This window comes from Bidens hawaiensis, unplaced genomic scaffold (genome assembly GCF_021521415.1).
Source record: "Bidens hawaiensis isolate Kalapana, Puna unplaced genomic scaffold, B.hawaiensis_p1.1 tig00008481_1, whole genome shotgun sequence".
Lineage (NCBI taxonomy): Eukaryota > Viridiplantae > Streptophyta > Magnoliopsida > Asterales > Asteraceae > Bidens > Bidens hawaiensis.
In genome coordinates, this window is record NW_027491603.1 from 790,895 (window position 1) to 816,097 (window position 25,203).

Below are 25,203 nucleotides of genomic sequence, written 5' to 3' on the forward strand. Positions count from 1 at the left end.
AAACGTCAGTTCCCCATCCCCACACTTAAATTTCACATTGTCCTCAATGTGAGACAAGGAAAAGACAAAACTAAACATAAAGAAAAATAAAGTGGAACAGACTCCCCTGGTATATGTGATCATGAAAGTGTCCGGTGAATCATGTTCCTCGCTCTCCTATTCGAACGCAAGCTTAAAACTCCAGTGCTCTCTATCAAGCTATCACTAACGAACGAAAGCGGCAATCCTTATGCAAATTGCATCCCCACACTTGTTTAAAACTCTAGCTCATCAACCGTCATCAGCCAACCAAGGAATAACCTGCAAGTAAGAGAAGAGACACCCGGAAAAACTCGAAAATAAAAATAAAATGAAAATAAAATAACAAGAAAAGATATTACCGGGTTGCCTCCCGGGAAGCGCTAAGTTTATTGAATAGTCTTCAGCCGGACTCACTCCCGAAACCTCAATCAGGAGGCTTCTCCTTTATCCTCTTCCCATCGATGCTCCTCAACACACTCCTTTTACAATTGGTCGGGAAGAAACCAATTGCACAACTCTCATGGGCCCGATCATATGAATTAAACTCGACCCACCAACTCTTGAACTCCCCCAAAAATGGTTGAATGAATTTAAATGGGGAAGTCAATCTCTTCATCACACTACGATTTCTTCGCCCAGAAATCCACCTAATTCTTTTAGCCAAATTTTTAAACCTTAACACGTCCCGAATGGAGATTGAGTACGGTTCGTGTTTTGGTTTTTCATAATCGAGGTGAAGTGTCGGAAGGACCAAATCACTAACTACTTCATGGCTCTCCTTACAAAGCTCCTTCTCGATCCCCACACTTGGCTCGTTATATATTAAATCTTCAAGCAGCTTTAGATCACCAAGTGGGTCAAACTCACCTTCATCCATAGTGGCACAGTCCATTAACTCTTCACCAAACTCATCCTTAAATTCTTCCTCCCAAGAGGGAACATACTCCTCTACTCTCTGCTCCTCCATTCCGGTATATTCAATCTCACTCAGGGTTTCAAACAAAGGTGGAATATACTCCAAATCATTTCTAATGGCGAACAATACATCATCCATTATTGATTCCAATTCTGGGGTTGGCTCTAATATATTTCCCGATAAGTCTTTATACCCTAAGAAGTTCCCCATTTGATCATATGCAAATTGGTATGGAGGAGGCTTTGCCACAAGTGATTCCCATGGAGCTTTCCGTGCTTCGACTTATATATTTCTCCTCTCATAAGCATCATGCACCCAGTGATCTCCGCCACACACTTTGCACCATGGCGTTCCAACGTGTCGTCCGAACATATTTCCTTTAAAGAACACTCAAAAGAAAAGGATCACGGGCACCAGATAAAACCAGAATAAATTACTTAAAATAAAATTAAACTAAAACTAACCTAATTAAAATAACTAATCTAATATAATATACAAAAATACAATAGGTAAATCCTAACCCGGGTCGTTCTCAATACGACTCTAACCGTGTCCCCGGCAACGGCGCCAAAAACTTGATGTGGGTATAATGATGCTCTCACAACTAAGCTTTAAATTTATTAAACAAGACTCCTAAAGAAACCACACAAAACCGGCAAGTGTACCGATCACTAATAGTATAGCACTATGGAAGTCCGAGTATCGAACACAAGGACACTTGAAAACGTTAATGATACTTAACCCTAACCAAGACTCACCTAAGAATATTTAAATGATTTTTAATAATTAAATACTTAACCTAACTTACTTTAACTAAATTAATTAGCTAGACTTAACTTAACTTAACTAACCACTTGAAACTTAGAAACTTAACTGTAATCGGAGAAAACGTCTACCTAGGTAAGAATCATATTGAAGGTATAATAAGCTACTGGATTGAGGATTCTCACGACACCGGTTCCTAAGGATGACACAACTAAGGTTCACTAAAGAAAGCTAGATCACCTCACAGTCTCACTAACAAACTCTAACTTACACTTAGTTGATTTTAAGAACAAACCGGGAAACGAATTGTTAAAGTGCTCTAATGTCGACTTTCCTCTCGGTCTCAACGACACACTACCCTAATGGAGATGAATACTACGCAACCAAGGATAGAGGAACAATTTAGTTTAACTTAAATTAGATCAACTAATCGCTCAAAACCCAAACCCGACAAGAACCAAACCCGCTCTCGCGCGATCTTAATCCTAACAAGTAAAAGCTAAGAGACGACCTTACTTCCTATCACCTCTCGGTCTCTAAGAAGGTGTTCACCCGATGATTATATTCAATTAACACACTCACTTAAACCCTACGGTTGATCACCCCGCAAACAAACCCTAAACACCAAGTAAAGAGTTCTAACAAGCAACAATCAATCAAAACGTATTCAATTAAACAAAGCAAGAGGTATATGAGTGTAACTAATAAATTCACAGCCACTAAACACAACCTAATTCAATATTAAGCCAAACTTTTCATTAACAATTCAAGCCATGATAATCAACAATCCATATTACTCATTAAAACCTAACAATATTCATCTAACCTAGGTAGAACTAACACGTTTAGCCAATCAAAATCAATGAACAATAGATGAAATAGATATAAATGATAAACATGTTCATATAAATCTGATTACAAAAGGTTTGAATGCTTAAAAACCAAAAACGAACTCAAAAACTTTAAAATAGTCAAAACCGACAATCGAAGGATAAAAGATGGAACCGTAAGCTTTTCCTCCTTTGTTTCTCCTCTAGAGAAGGTGTGGGATGGCTGGAAACTTGAATAAAATCGTTCATAGGGTTTTAGGGTTTATATATATGTTTAAACACCTCCTTCCTAATATAAAATAGGTTAAAACAAGCCCACTAGGCCCACTAGAAGACAAAATAGACGTGCTAGCTGATTCTTGAACATTCTTGGCAGCCTTGGGACATGTTGGAATCTACCACATGCTTCTTGAATGGTATGACCTGGTCGCGTAGCTCGAACATGACATTTTCTGACGTTTTTCAACTTTCAGCTCGTTTATCTTCGTTTTTGCGTACCGGCTTCATCCAAGCTCCGTTTTAGCTGATTCTTTTTCCATTTGACTCGTTTTCTCGCTCTCTTCAACATGGGACCTATCACATACACAAACAAGTAATTTAATGCAAGAATAACAAAATAATCCTTAACGTTTTACGCACAAAACAACCCAAAAACGGGATAAAAATGCTATGTGTTTTGCAACACATCAAGAACGTATCCCCACATTACCTTCATATCTATTTTCTAGTGCTTCCCATAGCTTTCTAGCAGTTTTGTATTTCTTGAAGGTATGAAGAATCTCTTGTGGAAGAGCCATTGTTATAGCTGCATGAGCTTTACTCTCTGCCTCATACATTTTCTTTTCCTCCTCTTCCATCTTACTGTACTTCTTAATCTGTTCATGACCTTCAAACAAGGATGTTGGTGGAATGTATCCGTCTGGAATGCACACCCACATCTTAGCATCTTGATACTTCACATACTGTTCAAACCGATCTTTCCATGCAACGAAATCGGTACCCTTAAGCATTTTTGGAGCTTTAGTTGTTGAACCGGCTTCAACCTCCATCTTTACCAGTTCTGTGATGTTTATTGAAGTCATAGTTGAAAGAAACACGACTCAAAGAAAAAAGAAAATACTTTCTGTGAACAGTGAGCAGATAGCGAAGTTGTTACAACTTCGCTTGAAGCTTAACTTCACTTGAAGCTTAACTTCGCTTGAAGCTTAATTTAACTTCGCTTGAAGCTTAACCTCGCTGCTTCCTAACTTCGCTTAAACCTTATAAGTTCGCTTAAACCCTACGTAAGTTGACGGCAACTTCGCTTGATGAACACGAGGTTTTGCAGGTTTTATTTGGATGTATTGCGAGGTATGCGAAGGTGTTTTGGGGTATATTTGATGGTGGAAGATGGGCAAGACATAAAAACTAGGTATTTAAACGTAAACTCGTTCCGCGAATAGCCGAACGGAACGATCTTAACACCCGTGTGATAATCCCGAAACACACAATCACGAGCAAAAGCTCTGATACCAATTGTAGGTTCCCAGCCGGATCACACAGGAATATCTCGTAACACGAGGGTGCGGAATCCCCACGTAATACGATACGAGCGTAAGATAGATAATACGTTGAACCGATAAAACAAACACACGGCACAATACTAATAAACTCGATTGTATTGCAACACTTCAACACGTGATATCAATAATCACTAACACACGTTCAGAGAAAAAAAGCTGCTTTCTTCGATAAGCCGAAGTGAGGTTTAAATAGACCTCGACAACTTCACCTAACATACTAGGCGAAGTTGTCATAACTTCGCTTATCCTCCAAGTTCGCCTACATCCCAGGAGAACTTATACAAAACAATATTCAAAACCAAACAAACAATCTAAAATGATTACAGACACATACAAAACACAAGATACTGAACTACTGACATTATGCACCAACACACTCATTCCCCTTTGATTGATCATTATGTTCCTCAGAATATTTATCATTTCTTCATTTTCCCAAGGAACAATGTGTTCATCTTCAGGTTCAGGCTTCACTTCTTGTGGGGTAGGAGTTTCAACTGATCTGACCTGTTCTTTTAGTTTCTCCCTCATGGTCTGAATTCTTCTCTTCTTTGCTTGAGGTTCATCAGTTGCTTCAGATTGTCTGGTAGAGCTCTCAGTTTGGAACCTCTTCAGTTTCTCTTTTCTTTTTAGTTTATTGTACTGGTCCAACACTGATTCTCTTGATAGGTTTTCAACAATTTCAGGCTTTAATCCTCTTTCCAGCAAATATCCACACATACCACCTTACTTTTTCTTCAAAGATTCAATCTTCTCAAGTTTCTCATTTTCTCTCACACACTTCTCAATCACTTTTTCTCTTTCACTGTTATACAGATCTTGAAGTTGATCAAAGTTGAAGTGAGATAGATCTTTTTCTGAGTAATTGTGCCTTCTGAGGTATTCTCTAAACTTTTGACTCTCCCTGTTCTTCTCTTCTTCTTTTTCTTCAAGTCATCTATCTCCTTATCAAGTCTCTTTTGCAACTAATCATCATCAAGATCAGCCAAAGTTTCAAAACTTATGCCGTATCTTCTCAACTTTACAACCAATGGATGACCCCTTTTAGCTTCTCTCATGCTCAACTCAATGTTGGCTCTCTGCTCATCTGTCATTTCAACTTGTGGAGATTCAACATTTACAGCTTCTCCTCCTTTCCCTTGATCATCATTGTTTTCATCAGAATCATCAGTTTCATCATCCTCTTTAGTTGATACATTTACTGCATCTATCTTTGGCTCATCTGAGGGTGGATGATCTTGACTTTGCTCAGTTCTAGCAGGCACATCAGGAATACCAGGAATCTGTTGACCTGGTTTCAGTGTCTGCAGTGGAATTTCCCTTATTAGGCTAGCATCATTATCACCATCATCATCAGGAGTCTCAATATAGCATTTGTTCTTTTCATCCCATCTCCCTCTCTTTGTTTTCTGATGATCATCTTTTATGCTTTGATCAATGGCTTTCCTTTTCCTTGAGTATTTCTTCTCAAACCTTTCCACTCTTTCATGTATTCTTGAGGCCATAGCCAACATTTCTTCAATAGATTCTTCATTCTCCTTTTCAGGATTTCTTTCAGGCTCTTGTTGGTGTTCTTTTTCAGTTTGACTTTGTGGTTGAAACTTGCTAAACACCAAAGCCAGAGAGTTGTCTGCTTCCTCAAATCTGCTCAGATTAATCAACTCCTCAATCATCTCTTGATCAGCCACATCATCAATTATTTCTTTTGCAAGTTTGGCTTGTTTGATCAAGGCTTCCCGCTCTGTCATTTCTTCTGGAGTCATGGTTTGGGCCAGTATTTCCCTATCCCTTGTCTCTCTTAAAATGTTCTCATGTTCTCTTAGGGCAGCAGCAGCAGCAATAACATCATCTTTAAACAATACATCTTTTTCTGGATATGCCTGGACATGCTCTTCTTCTGTGACTTTTGCTTTTCCCTTGTCCAGTCTTTTCTTTATTTCTTCTTCACTTTCAGGAGAGAAATTATCAATATCTCTATCAAGCTCATCCATTTCCTCATCATACTCTACAGTCTTGGAGCATTCAGGTTGTTCAGCTTCTGGTTCAATGAGTATTAGCTCCTTAGTAGCAGTATCTCCTTCATTCACTCCTTCATTTTCTACATCAGTCTGTATGTCAGTTAAGACATCAGTTGCCATATCAGTAAGAGTATCAGTAGCCACATCAGTGATAGCTACATTTTCTTAAGTATTTGTCTTTTCAACTCCATTATCTTTCTCAACATACTCTTCAACATTCTCTTCATCCCTTTCCACATTTCTCATTTCATCGTTTCTTTCCTCATCATTTTTCTCACTCCACACTTTTCTCACAGTCTCATCATTTACATCATAATTCTGTTCTCCTCCATCAGATATATTAGCCTCATAATCTATCTCCTCAATTATCCTCTCCTCACTACTCTCCTATCCATCATCATAAACATTCATAATCAATTTTAAACTGTCCGCAATCTCCACAACTGTTACAGTTTCAGCAACATTTACACCAGAGACAGTTGGCATACTCTCATTCTCCCCCTATTTTGGGGCAGCTGAGGTCTTCTCAACCTCCTGATCCAGGGCTCGAATTTTCAAATTTGCTTGTACCAACTTCTCTATTAACATCACATTCTCCTCTGTCACCTCCTCATTCATTCTCTTCAGTTCAGCATTTTCTTTTAACAAGGTCAACAAGTCAGTGTCAGTGGGTGGTGTTGTAGGTGGTGATGTAGAGAATTGTTCATATTCAGGTTGTTCTTGGTTTGTAGTGTGAGTTTAAAATATGGATAGTGGTGGTGTTTGTGTATGAGGTGGGCTTGGAATGAATGGATCTGAGTGAGTTGGGCTAAATGTTAGTGGTGTTTGTGGTGGTGGGGATGTATGTGTTGATGTTTCTGGTTGGCTTATGTTTAGGGTTTGGGGTGGGGATTGAGTGGTTTGATGTGGTGGAGTTTGTGGTGGTGATTGTATAATGGGTTGGTTAATGTGTGGTGGTGATTGTGGTGGTGTTGGAATAGGTTGTTCTGGTTGTACAAGTTGCTCCCCCTGATCAGGTGCATCAACATTCATAGCTACTCCAGCTCCTCCTTCATCTCCATCATCATTTCCATCATCAGAACTATCATCATCACTCTCAACATCATCTCCAACTTCCTCCTCTGAGCATAACTCAGGAACTGGCATCACATTCAAGTCATGGTCCAACAACCATGGCAATATCTCAAATGGGACATTTGAGTTATACATATTAGAGACACCTGAATTTCTGATTCTTCTATATGGGTCAGGATTTTGCAGTAGATGTGTAATTCCAACAGTGGGTAGATCTTAGAGCTCACTATTGAAAATTATCTGTAGGAACCTTGGATATTGTAAGAATCTGTTCTTTTCTGCCTTCTTCAAGTTTCCTACCAATTGTTGGTGCATTTTGTGACCGTCGCTATGCAATTCTGTTCAGTGTTGTGGAAGTACGAAGTTAGAGCAACTTCGCCATAGGCGAAGTTGTAACAACTTCGCCTACAGGCCCATGCCCGCGAAGTTTATATATATATGTGTGTCTTGTTTAGGTTTGAGTATCCAGAAATTAAGAGTTTTGTGTGTTAAGTTCAAGTAGCTAGAGGGAAACCGAGAGAGAGAGAGTCGTGTGGGACGACCCGAGGTAGAGCTCACCTCGGGTCGGCCGTCATTTGTTTTCATGTTTGGTTTGTAAGTGTTTCGGTTATTATGAAAAGATCTGCAGATGTGTTTATTCCATTCGTGTGTTTGTTCGTGTATGTGTTTGTGTGTAATCGTGTTCTTCGTCTTCTACACCATTAAACGAGTCTAGGAGGATTCCGCACTCCTAGACCTCGTGCGGATCTCGTATCGATCAGTGACGCCCCACGCGGGGGGACTTACAAGTGGTATCAGAGCCTTAGGCTCTTATGCTATGGTTCGAGATCTGCGTTTTGGTGTTTCTGGCACGTTTCTGATGCGTTTCTGGCCGAACAGCCGCCGCAGGCGAAGTTACTGGGGTTCAGGTGAAGTTGTCACTTAAATTTTAGGGTTTAGGCGAAGATATAAGGTTAAGCGAAGTTATTCACAACTTCGCCTACCTCACAAGTTCGCTTATCTCAGGCGAAGTTATCTGCCAGGTGAAGTTATGGACAAACGAAGTTATGAACAGGCGAAGTTAAGGAGGGGCGAAGTTGACTTTTAGGCGAAGTTGACTTTAGGCGAAGTTAAAAAAAAAAAAAAAAAAAAAAGTGTTTGGAGTTTCGTCTGTATGGCCAGGTGTACACGATTATTGTGAGACCGAAGACGTTGTTCCGTCAAAGAGTGAAATTTTTTATCTCTTGGTCTTACGTGTGAACAAATACGTGTCAACTATGGATATGGAGTTGAGGTTGTGAATGAGATATTGATTGAAACTGGATATTGACACATATTTGGGTGTTTGTGGGCAATAAAATAGTTGTTGTTCGAGGTTGACCAACTGAAGAAAGTCAAATTGAACTGAAGGTTTTTGTCATTACTGGATTGCGGTCAGAGCATATTATTTATGTTATTTTCAAGGCGTTCGAGAATTGGATCCTGAAACGTGATGCTTATTTATTAAAGTGAAAATTCTGGAACAAGTTGGATTTAATCGGGAATTAAAGTGTTTATGTTCTTGATCGTTATCCCGGGTAATTGAAGATGCTTTGGATTAATTAATGGTCATGTGTGTTAGATTCTGTCAAGGTGGTTTTGTGATGAAATTGATCACTTGATGTTGAGTAGTTGAAGATTAAACCTTATCGTATGCCGACTTGTTGGTGAAGTTGTGGAGGGAGCCCAACTTCACGTGTTGGTGAAGTTAGTAGAACTTCACGTGTTGGTGAAGTCAGAAGGACTCACGTGATTGGTTGAGATGATCAATTAGGCACGGGGATGCATGCATTTCAAAGACCTCAATCTATATAGTCGGAGAAGCTTACACTGAAGGGGAGATCTGATATGGAAGACGCTCGGTGATTGGTAGATTTGTGAAGCTACAAGACAGTTTCAGACACGGCTGGTAGAAGAGCAACAGAAGATCATCAGTTAAGAGGGAGTCTGTTGGTGCATATTTTGTAACAGATGATCTTTTGTGTTTGTTAGAATTGAGAGCAACGGTCAAAGGGGAGTCTGTTGGTGCATTTTGTGACCGTCGCTATGCAATTCTGTTTAGTGTTGTGGAAGTACGAAGTTAGAGCAACTTCGCCATAGGCGAAGTTGTAACAACTTCGCCTACAGGCCCATGCACGCGAAGTTTATATATATATGTGTGTCTTGTTTAGGTTTGAGTATCCAGAAATTAAGAGTTTTGTGTGTTAAGTTCAAGTAGCTAGAGAGAAACCGAGAGAGAGAGTCGTGTGGGACGACCCGAGGTAGAGCTCACCTCGGGTCGGCCGTCATTTGTTTTCATGTTTGGTTTGTAAGTGTTTCGGTTATTATGAAAAGATCTGCAGATGTGTTTATTCCATTCGTGTGTTTGTTCGTGTATGTGTTTGTGTGTAATCATGTTCTTCGTCTTCTACACCATTAAACGAGTCTAGGAGGATTCCGCACTCCTAGACCTCGTGCGGATCTCGTATCGATCAGCGACGCCCCGCGCGGGGGGACTTACAAGTGGTATCAGAGCCTTAGGCTCTTATGCTATGGTTCGAGATCTGCGTTTTGGTGTTTCTGGCACGTTTCTGATGCGTTTCTGGCCGAACAGCCGCCGCAGGCGAAGTTACTGGGGTTCAGGCGAAGTTGTCACTTAAATTTTAGGGTTTAGGCGAAGATATAAGGTTAAGCGAAGTTATTCACAACTTCGCCTACCTCACAAGTTCGCTTATCTCAGGCGAAGTTATCTGCCAGGTGAAGTTATGGACAAGCGAAGTTATGAACAGGCGAAGTTAAGGAGGGGCGAAGTTGACTTTTAGGCGAAGTTGACTTTAGGCGAAGTTAAAAAAAAAAAAAAAAGTGTTTGGAGTTTTCGTTTGTATGGCCAGGTGTACACGATTATTGTGAGACCGAAGACGTTGTTCCGTCAAAGAGTGAAATTTTTTATCTCTTGGTCTTACGTGTGAACAAATACGTGTCAACTATGGATATGGAGTTGAGGTTGTGAATGAGATATTGATTGAAACTGGATATTGACACATATTTGGGTGTTTGTGGGCAATAAAATAGTTGTTGTTCGAGGTTGACCAACTGAAGAAAGTCAAATTGAACTGAAGGTTTTTGTCATTACTGGATTGCGGTCAGAGCATATTATTTATGTTATTTTCAAGGTGTTCGAGAATTGGATCCTGAAACGTGATGCTTATTTATTAAAGTGAAAATTCTGGAACAAGTTGGATTTAATCGGGAATTAAAGTGTTTATGTTCTTGATCGTTATCCCGGGTAATTGAAGATGCTTTGGATTAATTAATGGTCATGTGTGTTAGATTCTGTCAAGGTGGTTTTGTGATGAAATTGATCACTTGATGTTGAGTAGTTGAAGATTAAACCTTATCGTATGCCGACTTGTTGGTGAAGTTGTGGAGGGAGCCCAACTTCACGTGTTGGTGAAGTTAGTAGAACTTCACGTGTTGGTGAAGTCAGAAGGACTCACGTGATTGGTTGAGATGATCAATTAGGCACGGGGATGCATGCATTTCAAAGACCTCAATCTATATAGTCGGAGAAGCTTACACTGAAGGGGAGATCTGATATGGAAGACGCTCGGTGATTGGTAGATTTGTGAAGCTACAAGACAGTTTCAGACACGGCTGGTAGAAGAGCAACAGAAGATCATCAGTTAAGAGGGAGTCTGTTGGTGCATATTTTGTAACAGATGATCTTTTGTGTTTGTTAGAATTGAGAGCAACGGTCAAAGGGGAGTCTGTTGGTGCATTTTGTGACCGTCGCTATGCAATTCTGTTTAGTGTTGTGGAAGTACGAAGTTAGAGCAACTTCGCCATAGGCGAAGTTGTAACAACTTCGCCTACAGGCCCATGCACGCGAAGTTTATATATATATGTGTGTCTTGTTTAGGTTTGAGTATCCAGAAATTAAGAGTTTTGTGTGTTAAGTTCAAGTAGCTAGAGAGAAACCGAGAGAGAGAGTCGTGTGGGACGACCCGAGGTAGAGCTCACCTCGGGTCGGCCGTCATTTGTTTTCATGTTTGGTTTGTAAGTGTTTCGGTTATTATGAAAAGATCTGCAGATGTGTTTATTCCATTCGTGTGTTTGTTCGTGTATGTGTTTGTGTGTAATCATGTTCTTCGTCTTCTACACCATTAAACGAGTCTAGGAGGATTCCGCACTCCTAGACCTCGTGCGGATCTCGTATCGATCAGCGACGCCCCGCGCGGGGGGACTTACAAGTGGTATCAGAGCCTTAGGCTCTTATGCTATGGTTCGAGATCTGCGTTTTGGTGTTTCTGGCACGTTTCTGATGCGTTTCTGGCCGAACAGCCGCCGCAGGCGAAGTTACTGGGGTTCAGGCGAAGTTGTCACTTAAATTTTAGGGTTTAGGCGAAGATATAAGGTTAAGCGAAGTTATTCACAACTTCGCCTACCTCACAAGTTCGCTTATCTCAGGCGAAGTTATCTGCCAGGTGAAGTTATGGACAAGCGAAGTTATGAACAGGCGAAGTTAAGGAGGGGCGAAGTTGACTTTTAGGCGAAGTTGACTTTAGGCGAAGTTAAAAAAAAAAAAAAAAGTGTTTGGAGTTTTCGTTTGTATGGCCAGGTGTACACGATTATTGTGAGACCGAAGACGTTGTTCCGTCAAAGAGTGAAATTTTTTATCTCTTGGTCTTACGTGTGAACAAATACGTGTCAACTATGGATATGGAGTTGAGGTTGTGAATGAGATATTGATTGAAACTGGATATTGACACATATTTGGGTGTTTGTGGGCAATAAAATAGTTGTTGTTCGAGGTTGACCAACTGAAGAAAGTCAAATTGAACTGAAGGTTTTTGTCATTACTGGATTGCGGTCAGAGCATATTATTTATGTTATTTTCAAGGTGTTCGAGAATTGGATCCTGAAACGTGATGCTTATTTATTAAAGTGAAAATTCTGGAACAAGTTGGATTTAATCGGGAATTAAAGTGTTTATGTTCTTGATCGTTATCCCGGGTAATTGAAGATGCTTTGGATTAATTAATGGTCATGTGTGTTAGATTCTGTCAAGGTGGTTTTGTGATGAAATTGATCACTTGATGTTGAGTAGTTGAAGATTAAACCTTATCGTATGCCGACTTGTTGGTGAAGTTGTGGAGGGAGCCCAACTTCACGTGTTGGTGAAGTTAGTAGAACTTCACGTGTTGGTGAAGTCAGAAGGACTCACGTGATTGGTTGAGATGATCAATTAGGCACGGGGATGCATGCATTTCAAAGACCTCAATCTATATAGTCGGAGAAGCTTACACTGAAGGGGAGATCTGATATGGAAGACGCTTGGTGATTGGTAGATTTGTGAAGCTACAAGACAGTTTCAGACACGGCTGGTAGAAGAGCAACAGAAGATCATCAGTTAAGAGGGAGTCTGTTGGTGCATATTTTGTAACAGATGATCTTTTGTGTTTGTTAGAATTGAGAGCAACGGTCAAAGGGGAGTCTGTTGGTGCATTTTGTGACCGTCGCTATGCAATTCTGTTTAGTGTTGTGGAAGTACGAAGTTAGAGCAACTTCGCCATAGGCGAAGTTGTAACAACTTCGCCTACAGGCCCATGCCCGCGAAGTTTATATATATATGTGTGTCTTGTTTAGGTTTGAGTATCCAGAAATTAAGAGTTTTGTGTGTTAAGTTCAAGTAGCTAGAGAGAAACCGAGAGAGAGAGTCGTGTGGGACGACCCGAGGTAGAGCTCACCTCGGGTCGGCCGTCATTTGTTTTCATGTTTGGTTTGTAAGTGTTTCGGTTATTATGAAAAGATCTGCAGATGTGTTTATTCCATTCGTGTGTTTGTTCGTGTATGTGTTTGTGTGTAATCATGTTCTTCGTCTTCTACACCATTAAACGAGTCTAGGAGGATTCCGCAGTCCTAGACCTCGTGCGGATCTCGTATCGATCAGCGACGCCCCGCGCGGGGGGACTTACAAGTGGTATCAGAGCCTTAGGCTCTTATGCTATGGTTCGAGATCTGCGTTTTGGTGTTTCTGGCACGTTTCTGATGCGTTTCTGGCCGAACAGCCGCCGCAGGCGAAGTTACTGGGGTTCAGGCGAAGTTGTCACTTAAATTTTAGGGTTTAGGCGAAGATATAAGGTTAAGCGAAGTTATTCACAACTTCGCCTACCTCACAAGTTCGCTTATCTCAGGCGAAGTTACCTGCCAGGTGAAGTTATGGACAAGCGAAGTTATGAACAGGCGAAGTTAAGGAGGGGCGAAGTTGACTTTTAGGCGAAGTTGACTTTAGGCGAAGTTAAAAAAAAAAAAAAAAAAAAAAAATTGTTTGGGTTTTCGTCTGTATGGCCAGGTGTACACGATTATTGTGAGACCGAAGACGTTGTTCCGTCAAAGAGTGAAATTTGTTATCTCTTGGTCTTACGTGTGAACAAATACGTGTCAACTTTGGATATGGAGTTGAGGTTGTGAATGAGATATTGATTGAAACTGGATATTGACACATATTTGGGTGTTTGTGGGCAATAAAATAGTTGTTGTTCGAGGTTGACCAACTGAAGAAAGTCAAATTGAACTGAAGGTTTTTGTCATTACTGGATTGCGGTCAGAGCATATTATTTATGTTATTTTCAAGGCGTTCGAGAATTGGATCCTGAAACGTGATGCTTATTTATTAAAGTGAAAATTCTGGAACAAGTTGGATTTAATCGGGAATTAAAGTGTTTATGTTCTTGATCGTTATCCCGGGTAATTGAAGATGCTTTGGATTAATTAATGGTCATGTGTGTTAGATTCTGTCAAGGTGGTTTTGTGATGAAATTGATCACTTGATGTTGAGTAGTTGAAGATTAAACCTTATCGTATGCCGACTTGTTGGTGAAGTTGTGGAGGGAGCCCAACTTCACGTGTTGGTGAAGTTAGTAGAACTTCACGTGTTGGTGAAGTCAGAAGGACTCACGTGATTGGTTGAGATGATCAATTAGGCACGGGGATGCATGCATTTCAAAGACCTCAATCTATATAGTCGGAGAAGCTTACACTGAAGGGGAGATCTGATATGGAAGACGCTGGGTGATTGGTAGATTTGTGAAGCTACAAGACAGTTTCAGACACGGCTGGTTGAAGAGCAAACAGAAGATCATCAGTTAAGAAGGAGTCTGTTGGTGCATATTTTGTAACAGATGATCTTTTGTGTTTGTTAGAAATGAGAGCAACGGTCAAAGGGGAGTCTGTTGGTGCATTTTGTGACCGTCGCTATGCAATTCTGTTCAGTGTTCTGGAAGTACGAAGTTGTAACAACTTCGCCATAGGCGAAGTTGTAACAACTTTTGCCATAGGAGAAGTTAGAACAACTTCGCCTACAGGCCCATGCCCGCGAAGTTTATATATATATATATATATATGTGTGTCTTGTTTAGGTTTGAGTATCCAGAAATTAAGAGTTTTGTGTGTTAAGTTCAAGTAGCTAGAGAGAAACCGAGAGAGAGAGTCGTGGGGGACGACCCGAGGTAGAGCTCACCTCGGGTCGGCCGTCATTTGTTTTCATGTTTGGTTTGTAAGTGTTTCGGTTATTATGAAAAGATCTGCAGATGTGTTTATTCCATTCGTGTGTTTGTTCGTGTATGTGTTTGTGTGTAATCGTGTTCTTCGTCTTCTACACCATTAAACGAGTCTAGGAGGATTCCACACTCCTAGACCTCGTGCGGATCTCGTATCGATCAGCGACGCCCCACGGGGGGACCTACACCAATCCTTCAAATATCATTTTTGAAAAATTGAAGGGTAGATCATACATAATTCCAACCGTGGCATTTGCCAAATCATGACTCATCAAGGACCATGAACCCTTCCTTGGGGCAAATCCATGTATCACATGATGGATAAGAAACCTATACAACATAGGGAACATCCCCTTTTGAAACTGTCCATCATGTATAGTTCCTTGATACCCCATCGTTTGCTCAAATATCCTCATCAAGTGAGGTGTGCTGAAGTTTATTGAATTATGATCATCATCATTTAACTGTAAACATCTTCTTATCAACCTCTCTGTCACATGTATCTCATGGCCAACAACAGAGGCTTCAATTCTACGGCCATTTATGTCATCAACGAGTTCTGCAGAGTTCCAGAAATCCAATGAATGATTTCTGTAGATGACAGGACATTCAGTGAATGCAAAGCTGACATTTGATCAAGCCATCCATGTTATCATCCTCGCTATCGGCTCATTGTCAGGTGTGACTTGTAACAGTGCACACATGTTGTGTTTTGGTTCGAAGACATATTTGGGTTGATCTTCTGCCATATCTGTATCACAATCAAACATATTCAAAGTGAAATTAGTCATAAAGTTCAGTACTTCAGATAATTTCAAGTTACAAAAAATGAAGAAGAAAGAGAGAAAAATCATCAAGAACCTGTTCTTCGACAACTTTATAACCTAAACATATAAACAGAGTATTAGTAATCAGATACATAATCAAAGCCCATTATAATCTAATCGTGATCGGAAAGCACATTATTAATGCTTACCGAGTCGGAATTAGAGGGCTAATTCAAGTTAGGTTTTGGATTAACGTTGAATGCGATAGGTCGGTTTAGGTTTCTTTGCAAGTAAGTAGTTGCAGTGAAAGGAGAGAGAGGGAAAAATAATGTTGAAAATTTTGCCTAACTCCCTCTTATATACCTTTCGAAAGTGGGTTTTAAATGCTTTTTGTCATTTTGTAAATTATTAGCTGTCAAACAGTAACATTATCCACTTGATATATTAAAAACATTTATTATCATTTAAGTTAATAAAACCTTACTCGGAAAGTTAAATATATCCAAAGTCTACTCGGTATACTTCCACTTACACAAAGTTTACTCAATAAAATATAAAACCTTGCTTGGTTAAGCTAAGTAATTTAAAGTCAAGACACTATGAAGAAAGCTTACTCGAAATACCAGATTTCTTGAGAACTTAATCACAAGACAAACAATCAAGTATAGAATATCAAATAAACATTCTAGCTAGGAATCAATTAAGATACCCATATAAATTTCTTGAATTCAAATGAATAACTCAATCTAGCATAAACCCTATCTTAATAATAACCATATTCAGAAAAGCATACTAAAAAATTATTCAATCGAGCATACTAAGAGGTATAGTGTGTCCGAGCAACCTTCACAATGTTTTTATCGTGCCCGAACAATCTTCTTATGCAAAGTATACCCGAATAACCTTCCTAGAGCACAAAGTGTGCCTGGAAAGTCAATTTTTGAAATTACTAAGTATATTGAGGGAACAGAAGTGTACCCGAAATGTAAGTGTGCCCGGAAAACAAAGTTTACCCGAAAACACTTGTAATTTCAAAGAAATCATAAACACAAACATCACAGAGCATGTTAGAGATGAAATTAAAACAAATAAACAGTTAAGTGTGCTACAGTCTAGAATTTCAAATAGCTTGCCCGAAACACCTAAGTTAGCAATAAGCTTACTAGGAAACACATATTCAATCATTAGGTATGCCTGATAGCTAGACTAAATAGTTTAGTCTACCCGAGAGACTTCAACATGTCAAACCATACCCGAAAATGACAAACTTACATAATAATATCTAAGTGTGCCCGGAAAGGTTAACAAAACCTTTCCTAACAACATATTCACATAAATCACAAAGCTTACTCGGTGTACTTATCCTAAGTTCACTAAGTTTGCTTGGAATAACAATCAGCATATAGAATGCAAAGCTTGCTCGGAACAAGAAATCCTTGTTAAAAGCTAGCTATAACACATAATCATCTCAAGACTTCAAGCTTGCTCGGGAAATTAGTACAACAGTGTACTCTACCCGGAAGGTGTAAACACTTCAAAGCATGCCCGAAAATATAAACTTAGTCAAAAATGACTAAGCTTGCTCGGAAAGGTCATAAATCATCAAACCTTACCCGAATTAACATATTCAAACATATTTAACTGTTTTGTGCCCGGAAAGGTTATAAAACATCAAACCTTACCCGACCTAACATATTCAGCCAATTAAAGGCAAAATGCAACACTTTTTGACTTAAACCACTTGTCAGTTTATATCTTTCATTAAAGAAAAAAGTTTAAGAGCAAATGGTGCATTTAGAGTTTAAATTTCAGTTGTGTTTCTCTTCAAAACAGTTTCTTTCTTTAACTAAAAAGATCTCAAGAATGGGATCATATTGACTAAGTAGCTTTCTCAATACTTCACTCTCAGCATTATTATGACAACATAGATAGGTTAACAGTAGGTATAAACTTAGCATGAATTTCATCTCTTTGGTAATATGATTAAGGTTCAATTTAAGCATAATGCATTAATGGTCAACACTGTGCTATGATGCCTCATATCTCTTCTCAAAGCTTATTTGGCTTTCCCCAGATCACCCCAATTTGACTCCAACCTCCTGTATTTGGTCAAAAACTTGTTTTTGTATGACAGAACTTATTGGATCTTTTTGTATTTTTGATTTTCAAACATATATAGAGGTTGAACGTTGGACTTACTGTTAAATAACAAGCCTTTCATTTAAGATGAGACAGATTTTGTCAACATCTTTGTAGTTCTTAGTTGTAACCCTCTTGTTTGACAATATATTTAAAACACTTATCAACTTTTGGTTTATTTATTCATTCTTCCCATTCTTTTTGATATTTTTTGAAATTTTCTAGCACATGTTCTTTGTTATATATAAAGATGTTTCATTTTTGGTTGACCAAATAACAACATGCTTGTATATGACTGGGTAATCACTTTTCTGCCTATCATTTGGAGAGATTTATCTCGAGACATGCAAAGACAACTATGTATCTCCACATAAAGATTAGCATATTCATTATGTTCATATCACCTTAGATTTTACATCATCATGAGAAAGCAACCATACATGTTAATGACTATACTATGGTCCTTTTAGCCTATTAATTCCATATGATTGGCTAAGTAGTCAATGTACTATCATTTTCCATATTAACAGTTCAATATTCAATCACCCCAATATCTTTTCATTGTCAGGTAAATGGCTATCCTGTTTGACCACAAGTGATCAACAGGACCAAACATACATGTGAATATATGTCCTTTCAAAGCAGAGCTATTGACATAGTTTTAAGTGAAGGAATAAGAAAAAAGTCATAATTTTCTCAAATGCATTCAGTTTTCAGGTCAATGGCTATCCTTAGAATCTATAGAGATATAAGGACCAAACATGCACAAGTGCATGTCCTTCCAACTGGGCAAATGACATAATTTTAAGCAAAAATAACTTCTTGAGACTTTTCAAAAAAAAATCCTTCTTTTTAAGCTTCTTTAAAGGTTGAACTGAATAATCTTATCATATCTCTACACCATTAAACAACTTGCTCATGTTTTGATCAAAATACAGTATTATGCAAAATTCATTAGAGAATTCATTTGATCATTTAATTTTGACATAAAGCTCATTTTGACACAAACAGTTGTATCATAATCAAATCTTAATCACACACAACATTATCAGGACAAGCAAACAGTATCAATATTCAAGTTTAAACCTATCCTAAAAACATAAAGTGATCAGATAAAACAGATATTCAAGCAATTAAGCAATGATGTCAGATAAGCTTGTTCTTACAACTAGATCATAACAAGAGATAATTAAACCAAACATCACAAATGCACATCAACTGATAATCAAACAATCATATCAATCAGATCAAACATGTCAAGACTGTTCAATCATCATCAGTTAAAGCACATATTAGTTCACATATTCAGTAGCATAATTAGTAACATACTCAAGCATATTCACATAACAATCAATTTGTGAAACCTCTAAATAAAGAAATCAGTTTGCATATAGAGGTACACAACCAAGCACACATCCTTAATCAGATCTAATCAGAGTTGATCATTCCCAGGGCTTTCAGAAGAAAGTTGAACCTGGTTCTATCAAGTGGTTTGGTGAATAGGTCAGCCAAATTGTCACTTGTATCAACTCTTTGCATTTCAATTAAACCTTGTTCACTGCAATCTCTAATGAAGTGATATCTTATTTTAATGTGCTTAGTCTTAGAATGTTGAACTGGATTCTTAACAGTAAAGTATGCAGCAGTATTGTCAATAAGAATAGGGGTGTTCAGAAAATTCAAACCATAGTCCAGCATCTGATTTTGAATCCATAGAACTTGTGCACAGCAGGAAGATGCAGCAACATATTCAGCTTCTGCAGTAGAGATTGAGACAGTAGTCTGCTTTTTGCATTGCCATGACACTAGCCTTTCACCAAAAAATTGACATTCTCCTGAGGTTGACTTTCTGCTCATGTTACAGCCATCATACTCACTGTTTGTATATGCAATCAGATCAAAATATTGGTTCTTTGGGTACCAAATTCCTAAGTCAGGTCTTCCCTTCAAATATCTGAATATTCTTTTTATAGCATTCATGTGGGAGACGTTTGGATTTGATTGGAATCTTGCACACACACATACAGCAAACATGATATCTGGTCTAGTTGCAGTCAGATACATCAGAGATAATTTTGGCTCTATATTCATGTTCATCCAAAGGCTCCCCCTTTTCATCTGCAATCATCTTTTCTTTGGTGTCATTGGAGTTGAAGCAGTCTTGTACTCATGACAGTTGAACTTGTTCAAGATGTCCTGCACATATTTGTTTTGGTGAATGAAGATCCCCTCAGCTTTCTGTTGAACTTGCAATCCTAGAAAGAAGTTCATTTCTCCCATAGAGCTCATGTTGTATTTGGACTTCATTACCCCTTCAAACTCCATGCACATTTGTTCATTTGTAGATCCAAAGATGATGTCATCCACATACACTTGTAATCGAAGTAAGTCTGATCCCTTTCTTTTGTAGAAGAGTGTCTTGTCAATGGCTCCTCTTGTAAAACCATTATCAAGAAGATGATTTGACAGCTCATCATACCATTCTCTAGGAGCCTGATGCAATCCATAAAGGGCTTTGTTTAACTTATACACCCTGTTTGGATACATTGGATCCTCAAAACCTGGAGGTTGAGCTACATACACCTCTTCATCAATCTTTCCATTTAGAAATGCAGACTTAACATCAAACTGCCACACTTTAATGTTCTTTGAGGCAGCATATGCAAGAAAAATCTTGATAGCTTCAAGTCTTGCAACAGGAGCAAAAACTTCCTCAAAGTCTATTCCTTCTGCTTGAAGACATCCCAGTGCTACAAGTCTAGCTTTATTCTTAATCACCAAACCCCTCTCATCCTTTTTGTTTCTAAAAACACATTTGGTTCCTATTGCATATCTGTCTATTGGCCTATCAACAAGATCCCACACATGTAGGTCTCTGAACTGTGCCAGTTCTTCTTGCATGGCTTCCACCTAACTATTGTCTTTTAGTGCTTGAGCAATGTTCTTTGGCTCTATTTAGGATAGAAAGCATGAGTAAAGACAGATGTTTGCAATTTCAGAATGACTTCTTGTAACTCTTTCATGCAAATCTCCAATGATGTTTTCAGAAGGATGATTCTTTTCCACATAAGGAGTTTGTATAATCATATTTGTAGACAAATTTGTGTCAAGATTTGTTTCATTGAGCTCTGGTTCTTCAATGATCAAATCAGTTTCTGCATCATGAAATTCTGGTGCTTCATCATTATGTTGTTTAAAAGTAGATGCACCATTTTTTTCTAAATTCAATCTTTGAAATAGATCTTGAAATCTTGCAGTAGATGCAGCTTCTTCTCCACTTGCTTGGTTGCCTGTGTCACCCTCATTCTGAACTTGATCATTCTGTACATCTTGATTGTCTTGATTGTTCTCAGTATGATCATGTTCAGGATTGTGATTGTTTTCTTGATCTTGTTCACCAATGTCACATGAGGAATTCTTCACAAAGCTATATTCCCTTTCTTTTCTAGCAACCTTCTTCCATAATTCTTCTAAGTCCAATGGTTTCTTCTTTTTCTCTTCAAATTCACTGGTCTTGTAAAAAGATTTATCAAAGTCTTCAGGATAAATCTTGAAGGACCTTATCAATTTCTCATGATCAAACAGCCAAGCTGCACCATCAACTTTATTGAATTGATTCTCATTAAAGATGATGTCAGATGATTCTATAACACTCAAATGGTCTTTCACATACACTCTGTAAGCTTTTGAGTGTCTAGAATATCCAACAAAGAAACAATCCAAGGATTTTGTTTGAAACTTGTTCAAATAGTCCCGTGTGTTCAGAAGAAAACATTTGCATCCAAACGGCTTGAAAAAACTTGATATAAGGCTTTCTATTGTGAAATATTTCATATGGAGTTTTATTATGCCTTTTGTTGACAAGTACCCTGTTCTGAACATAGCAGGCTGTATTTATGGCTTTAGCCCAGAAAGTGACAGGCAGATTAGCATCTGCTAACATGGTTCTTGCAGCTTCAATTAAAGTTCTATTCATTCTTTCTGCAACACCATTTTGTTCAGGAGTTCTAGGAGCTGAGAATTGTTGTAGTATTCCCTTTTCTGCACAAAATTCTTACATAACTCTATTCTTGAACTCAGTGCCATTGTCACTTCTCATCATCTTGACTTTATTATTCAACTTGTTCTCAATCATTGTTACACAACCTTTAATCAACTCTGCAGTCTCATCCTTGGTACTTATGAAATAAACCCAAGTGTATCTTGAATAGTCATCAATGATCACAAGACAATATCTTTTCTTTCCTATACTTGGCACAGTCACAAGACCAAAGAGATCCATGTGAAGTAATTCAAGTACTTGATCAATTGAGTTGATGAGTTTTGGCTTATGAGTAGATTTTTGTTGTTTTCCCTTTTGGCATGAACTACAATGATCTTCCAACTTGAACTCTCTTGTAGGTAAGCGTATGACATGCTCACCTTTGACAAGTCTATTCATGTTCTTCAAGTTCACATGGCACAGTTCCCTATGCCACAATTTTAACTCATTTTCAGTGGCTTTGGAAACAAAACATGCACCTTCTCTTGAAACAGCTTCTTTCATATTCAGTTCATACAAGTTACCATTTCTTGGTGCCATCATCATAATCATTTCAGGTGGAATCACAAACTCAGGTTTTAGAATGAAACAGCATGAATGATCAAAACTGACTTTGTATCCCTTATCACACATTTGTGATATACTCAGTAGATTGTACTGAAGACCTTCAACATGAAATACATTATCAAATGAAACTTTCCCATTTGTTAATATTCCTTTTCCAACAATCTTTCCACCATTTTCATCACTCCCAAATGCTACAGGACCTTCAAACTTTTCTTCATAATTGACAAGAGACCTCTTGTCACAAGTCATGTGCCTAGAACAACCACTATCCATGTACCATATGTCATTTAGAGGAGTGGACTGTTCCTGTACATAAGAAAAAGTTTGATTAGTTGAGTGATGAATTGCAAGCCTTATCAACTTGCAGCTCATCAGATTCAGTTTCAGACACAGCTTGGGAAGTGAGTGTTCTTGGTTCAGGATCTTCATGAGTGAGTTCTAGATTGTCTGAATTGTCTGTTTCATAACCACACTCTCTTGGGATTTTGATTAGTGAGGTTGAGTTCTGGTACTCAGCTGAGTCAGTGACTACTCTTTTATCACATAGTCCTTCTTTTCACAGTAGTCTCTCACATCAGGAACTTTTTTAACCTTTGTTTTTGTTTTAGGTTTCCAAAGAAAACCTTGTGGTTCATATCCATGCTTTAACAGAAACTTCTCATCACCAGTGAGTTCTGTTCGTTTCTTTCTAGGATATGTATATTTTCTTCTTGTCTTCTAACTGCTTGATGATCTTTGAGAACTATCAGATTTGATAGATTGAGTATCCCTTTTTAGGATTGTTCTCAAGGGTTGAGAGCTCTTTTTATCATTTTTCACATGCTTCACAGGAGATTTACCCCTTTTAACATGTTTGTCCACATGTTTCTTGGTTTTCATTGAATGCCTTTGGCTCTCATTCTTCAGAACTTCCTCTTCACACATCTTTCCCATACCCAAGTATTTTTCATACTTCATTTTGTAGGTCACAAAGTCTTATCCATACTTTGTTTCATCTGGGACGTGAAAAGGCTTGAATTTGAGTCTTTCATTACAGGAGTCTGTATGATGACCATACTCATCACACTTCTTGCAGCATACCTTTCCTTCGAATATTTCATGTTCTTTTGGTTTCTAGAACCTTTCACTTGGTCTTGGCCCATTGACTCCAATGGTCTTCTTATTCTTTAGACTATCAAAGTTGATTGAGAAAGGGACAAATTCCTCAATCTTGATGTCTTGTCTTTCAGTCTTGCTCTTTACAAACACAATTTTTTGCATATTCAATGGTTCTTCATCCTGATTTTCTCTGTCTTGATTGTCTCTTCTCATATTCTTCCATAGTTTCCACTTCTCCAATATCAAGAACTTCATGATTAGAGAAAATTGGATAAACAGGGATAAAGTTCTCAACATTCACATCTTCTTTCACCATTTTCTTGTTGTTTTGCTTTATCCTTTCCAATACTTCTTGGCTTGGAGGCCTTACAGCATTGTAATTTACCTTTTTCCTTTCACATATGTCAAAGGACACATGTTCTCTTTTTGTTCTTTCATTCTGTTTCTTCATTCTTGATGTGACAGGTGGATATTTTGGAAGTTTTTCAATGGATTCTGGCTTCTTGAATCTTCTTCCTCTTTCAGCAGCTTTGATTTCCTCTTCAGTAATTTGATCATTCAAATCACTCAAGTCATCTTGATTCAAATCAATTGACTCAAGGTCATCTTCAGAGACTTAAACTCCAAGTGACTTTTCTTCTTTCAATTCTTTTTTCACAACAAATTCTCCTTCATCACTCACCTCAACATTCTTGTACAAATCCATAAGTTCTTCTTTGTCTTGAAAGACATCTTTGAATTCTTGTAGATATGCATTTATTTTCTCTTTATCCACTTTTGGCATAAAGTTGTTGTTGAAAGGTGGTGGTACTTCTCTGATACCACTTGTCTAGTCCCTTGATTTCAGCTGGATCTTACTTAATCATGTCATAATTCACACAAATAGATGTGTCGAAAAGGGAGTTAATGACGGGTTGCTATATTTAGAAAGACGACCGTTTGTTAAAAGCGAAATCAATAACAAACATACGGTTGTATAATCAGTATTCAAAGGTAACCAACACAAACAAGATTCACTCAAAAGATTTCCATTCATATAACATTCATCATACAAATTGGATAATCGATTTAGGGTTTCTTGAAGGAGGGTTTATCCGTACAAAGACAGCCATCACACACAATATTCTTTCTTAATTAATGTGTCTGTCTGCCCTTGTCCGTATCCTGTTGTTGTTTTGCGGCGTGCCCAAAAACATTCTATTTATAGGCCTGCCATCCTTGGACATATGTCATTCCTTCTAGAAACCCCAAACGTAATACATATTCAAATTACATAATCAAAAAATATTCTAAGTGTAAAACAAGTCTTCCCGGTAAGCTTTGCATCAATCTTCATTTTCCGAGTACGCTGTGTGCTCTGCCATCCTTCAGGACTTGGTAACATAGAAGTGTGCCCGGGATCAGTTTCTGGGTAGACTTTACTTGAAGAGTATTTTACCAAGTAAAATACTCACCGGGTAGACTTCAGTCTTCTTGACTTTGCCAGACTTTGCCCGACAAACCCTTACAAGAAACCTTGCTCTTCAATGGTCCATTTCAACTCCTTGCTATAAAATAACTTATTAGCAAAGTGTACTCGGGAGTACTGTTCCTTGCTTGAGTTGAACCTTGCTCGATGTTACTTAGAGATATTCCCTTTACATCAAGCTTGTTCGGATCACTATTATTAATGAATACCTTGCCCGGTCTTCCAATCACTTGGCTCCATGAACTTGGTTAGCCAAAAGCTTACTCGAAAGTGAACTTTACTTGGCTATGAAAAACAGACTTGCTTGATAAAGTGAACCTTGCTCGGATTAGCATAAACTAGTGAACCATGCCCGGCAATGCACTAATTTTAAAACCCTG